The sequence below is a fragment of the Equus asinus genome, chromosome X (genome assembly GCF_041296235.1).
Source record: "Equus asinus isolate D_3611 breed Donkey chromosome X, EquAss-T2T_v2, whole genome shotgun sequence".
NCBI classification, from domain to species: domain Eukaryota; kingdom Metazoa; phylum Chordata; class Mammalia; order Perissodactyla; family Equidae; genus Equus; species Equus asinus.
Genome location: NC_091820.1, coordinates 17,648,410 through 17,653,968, shown reverse-complemented (window position 1 = coordinate 17,653,968; position 5,559 = coordinate 17,648,410).

The following is a 5,559-nucleotide window of genomic DNA, read 5'->3' as shown; positions in this document are numbered from 1 at the left end:
CTTTACACACAATGATACTTCTCAAATCCTTGGTTTAGGGGGAGGGTAACTGGAATATGGTTTTTCAGTGACACATAAGGCAATGAATAAATAAGTAGACTCCATAAACGTGTATTTGAGGGTGAATTTGAGGCTGAAAATTGAAAATACAAATTAAAACTAGTTTATATATGCATTCACTTGAAAATAATCCTCAAAAGTCACACTCATGAAATAAGATAGTTTAGTAGTTAATACTGTTAGTTCTGTTGTAAGCTTGCCTGGGTTCAAATCTGTCTCTAATACTTACTAGCTGAGTGACAATGGGCATGTTACTTAACATCTCCAAGCCTTGGTTTCTTCATCTATAAATTGGATATAATAATATCTATTTCATTAGGTTATCATAAGGATTGTATAGAATAATATATGTAAAGCACTTAAAACAGTGCCTGACATATACTAAGCATTCAATACAGATTTGTTAGTTACTAATAGTAAGAATAGTAAGGATAGTAGTAGAAAATACTGCCTATCACCTAAAAATAAATCTCAAAAATTGTAAATGAAATGAAAAAATAAATGAATGTTAAAGGAAATAGGAAAAAGATGGAGAATAGATGACTACTTCTAATAATCACAAACACAGGATTTGAGTGCAACCTAGTCCTTAAACTGAACCAAACACTTTCAAAATCTCAGTATCTCCTCCTCTGTCCCACTTCTGTTCTTATCAAATAAATCAATCATTCTCCCCATATCCATCTTCACAGCTCCCAGGTAGTGTCCCACTGTAGAATACGAAAGCCACAGTCATGTTTCCAGTGTCCACTTTAAAAAAAAAATAAGATCAGCTTGTCGAAACCCCTTCTAATCCCGCAGCATTCACTTATTGATGGCACAGACAGCCCCAATTCGCATTAGCCTCAACAGATTCATTAAATGTCTGCCTCAAGTGCTAGACAGATGAACCCTGAAGGACATGGAACTGCTGACATTTCTTTTAAGCATATGACATTTTAAAAGGATTCTGCGTTATCCACTTATTCCACGTCAGATAAATATGCTGCCTCCGTCCTAAATCCTGATGGTTAGAAGAAGCTGAGTAAAAGGAAAATGCTTTGTCCATAATCAAGAAAGAAGAAAATATCCAAGCTCTTTTATCTAAAGGGAGTGCATCTGCCTTTTTGATTCACGTTGGAGATTGCTGAAAATGCTAAAGGAAGAAAGTAGCAACTAATTATCCCTTAGCAGAAAGGTGAAAAAGCACTAAAAAAATCTAGGGCAGCTCTTTGTCAACAGGTATAGGAGAAATAGCTGGAGATTATACTCCTACTTGGGACCTTCAGATTTTTCACATGAATAATTCCCGAAATGAGTATTTGGCGTGTGTGTGTGAGGAAGACTGATCCCTGAGCTAACATCCGCCACCAATCCTCCTCTTTTTGCTGAAGAAGATTGGCCCTGAGCTAACATCTGTGCCAATCTTCCTCTACTTTATGTGGGCTGCCACCACAGTGTGGCTTGAGAAGCAGTGCAAGGTCTGCGCCCGGGATCTGAAACGCTGCAAACCCTGGGCCACCGAAAGGGAACACGTGGCCACTACACCACCAGGCCAGCCCCCTAAGTGAGTATTTTTAATGCCCATCTCAGAATGGCATCTAATCTCTCACTAGAATACATAATCTTGACAAATAGGAAGTGTTTGACTGTGCTGAAATCTCTTTCCTAGAAGTATCAACCCACTATCTTTTCAAAGGCATGGCTAATGGGAGATGATTTCAAACTTGTATTCAGAATGCCCTGAGCACATGCATTGAGCCTGAGCTTGCTCTTTGCTTTATTGGACTTTTGCTTCCGGAGAAACCAACTACTATATTGTTACTTCCATTTCATTGTGGTCTTATCCCCATCCTGAAGCCCCAGGAGCTATTTGATCTGTTGATCACTGTCTGTGGATTATGTACTTCCACATCTGTCTATTTTCAAAACGTCATTGACAACATAATATGCAGTGGAGCTTATATGTTGTAGGTACTTTGTCTAGTGAAATGGAGTAAAGTTTGTTGGAATCTACTTTTCCTTAATTTATGAGGAGACTCTGGGATCCTCTGAATTATCCAGAAAACAGTCTGGTAGCCCCTTTTAAGCAACAAGCTCTCTAGTATTTCCAATGGTTGCCATGGCCACAGGTGGAAAAAAATTAGAAAATCTTATACCATTCCAATCTTATAATTTCTAGCATATATACTCTTTCCCGATAGAGACACATCATCAGCATTTATATGGTATAACACAGGGCTGAAATTCCTGTGCTAGTTTAAGAAAATCATGCAAAAAGTTAAATTGCTATACAGCAATGAGAATAAACAAATTACAGTTCCTCACATAACATACGTGATCTCAAAACTTGAGTGAAAGAAGCCAGATCCCAAACAGTACATATAGTATGATTCCATTTATTTAAAGTTTAAATACAGGTAAAATGAATATATAGTGTTAGAAGTCTACAGAGTGGTTACCCTTGTAGAGGGGGAGGTGAATGAATTGAATGAGGAATAAAGGAAGCTTCTGAGAAGCTTGTTTCTTGATCTGGGTTCTGATTACATAGGGTTCACTTGGTGACAATTCATTGAGCTCTATGCTTATTATTTGTGTACTTTTATACATGTATGTTACACTGCAATAAAAATTTACTACCATAATACAACTCAAGGAAGGAAATTGGATAAAATCTTACCAATACTAAAAATAATTTGAATGCTATTATATTCAGAAAGTAATATATTTATAAGTACTAAATGAAAATTAAAATATTTTTAAAAGTTTAAATGGGAAGATATCATATCAAAGTAAGAAAATTAAGACAATATGAAAATGAATGGACAATAATAAAGTGAGGATAAAAGTTTAGAAATACCATCTATTTTATAACTGAGGAAAATAAATTCCACACAGAAACTTAGGAAGAAGAATGGTTCCAAGCTGTATATAATTGTATCACTCATCCAACCACTTCATCTTACAGATGAGGAAACAGAGGGACAGAAAGAAGCCACTTGCTCAAGCTCACCCAGCTGCTCAGCAGCAAGGTGAAAACCATAAGCCAGGCCTCCTCTTCCTTTGTAGAAGCTGAGAACAACAGTTAGGCTCCACAACACAGTGTGACTTTTCCAAAGAAAATAGATCAGATAACATGGAAGGTTAGAGGTCAGGTAGATGGCTGCAGTGTGACTTTACAGATTCCAGGGCTCCAGCCTTTGGGAATGTTATAGTAGTGACTTCCTCAAGGTTGCAGTGAGTCATAAGAAGGCTTGGGAAGGCAACTTGAGCTCCTGCTGGGACTTCAATGGAAGAAACTGAATCAACTGAACAGGAATATCAACTTTGAGCATTTGGAAAGACTAGATTCCAAGGATGAGCTGTCCTCATTTTAGGTGGCCTGAGAAATCTCCAGATCACTGGCTAGTGTTGAAGGCAAAGAATAATTTCAAAGATTAAATATCAGGGATAGACTTTGTACATGTCTGTGAACACTGTGTATCTTTGAATAGGCCAAAGTCCCTTCTCAAAAGGCCCCCTTGGTAGAATAATCTTGCAGGAGAAGGGAAAGAAATAGATATAAGAAGCCATTTCCATTTCTTCTGTTACCTAAGCAATGACTGATGCTAGAAAATTCAAACAGATGAGGTCATGTAGGGAGAGGAATTAGCAACGAAAGACTAATTCACACGGGCAGAGAGATTAATTTAGAAAACAGAGTCAACAGAGATGGGGTGACAAATGGGAACAAAGAAAATTTAGAAAATCCAACCCAATGAAAAGGATGCCTCCAGTCAATCAGGGGAAAGGGGCACTGCTTCTAGAATTGTATTTTTGTTTTCAGCAAGTAGAAGGGAACCATTGAATCACTTGACCAAAGGTGGGAACTTAGAACAGCCATGAAATGGTAATGGCAGAGGAGAAAATTATGGCAATGACTGTGAAATTACTCAGAAATAAATGCCTCAATTAGCATCTGTTTCTCAAGACTTCTTTAAGACGAGAATCTCAGACCCACTCATCGTCCATTTCACAGGTTCTATCAGGCTTTACAGCACATAGAACAATCCCAGGCCCTACATAGAACAGTGTTTCCTGAGTCTCCTCCCCTGACAACCTACATTTGCTGTGAATGTGGGGCTAGGTGTGATGGCCGCCAGCCAGTTCTCTGCTAGGGAACTAATGGCTGCAACTAAGCACTCCTTCCAAAACATCGAAGTGCTCAAGCCATTGGTTTGGGGATTTTTTCCTTTGAAACCTTGCCATAATTCAAGGACTATGGAGATTAAGAGCCCATTTAAGAAGACAGCCTTAAAAGTTGAAAATCATGCATTTCTAAGGATGTCACAGCACCTGGTGATGAATGCACAAAATGGTTGTGTTCTGGGTCTTTGGGCAGAATCTCTCAAGGCTGGGAGATCAGGGTGGGAGGAGGATATGTAGGTCTGTCTCCCAATCTGGGGTCCTTGTGGGAGTGGGCTAAGTGCTGGGGTAGGTCACAGCCTGGAAGTATTAGTGCTTTTCTATATAAATCATGGAAATCCCAGAAGTCCTGCTTGCTAGTAGGTACATGATTCATTACACAGGATCACAAATCCTTGATAAGTTGCAGGGTGGGTGCCGTCTAAAAATGTCCCAATCAAATCGATGCCCAGGTGCCTGATCCTTCTCCAAGTCACTCTCCATGGTCACCCCATCCCAATGCATCGCCTGGGGGTGCTGGCTTATATAGAGTGAGGTTTTACTGCTGTGTCACCAGCAGAACAGCCTTCCAAAGAGTGGGAAGAAGCTTAGACACCAATTGTCATGCTCCTATAAGTTCTATAACCTAAACAATTTCATATAAACTATGTATCTTGTAATTGTCTGGCAAAACTCTACAGTAATGACATATTTATGTGTGTGTATCTACACACACGTGTGGTATAAATCCATCAATTGGATTGTTGTGATCTCAACGCTGCAAAATGCTATCTAAAACACATGATATGGGGTTTCTTCTCATAAAATTCACCTCTTTTGGACAGACATCTCTTAACCAAAATTAAAAGCAATAAACACACCACCTGGAAGTCATGCCTCATTCTTCCCTTATCATTGTGGCCTTAATCCAAGACATTATCTCATCTGGCCTGTCTCCCAGCCTTCTGTCCACCCACTGTGGGGTTGCATCACTCTAGGAATGTTCCTTTTGCATGCTTTTTGTTTTCACTGGGAGTTCCATCTCAAGGCTGCCAGCGTCTCACTTGTCTTTCCAAAGCCTTCCCCAATAATATGAATGCTGAAGTTAGATAGACAAGTAAAGGGTTAATTGAAGATGAAGGCCAGCTATAAAGATATTTCATTGATGAAGCCCATACCAACGTGGCCAAAGAGAGCCAGATACCAAAATTCAATTTGTATACATCTACATAGCTGGGCTACGTGGCAAGGATCTGAAATATCAGTTCTGTCACTTACATGTCAGTAAGACTGCTCTGGGGAAACTGTACCAACTAAATTCTTATAGCCCTATGTTAAAATTTTTCCAATTCCAAA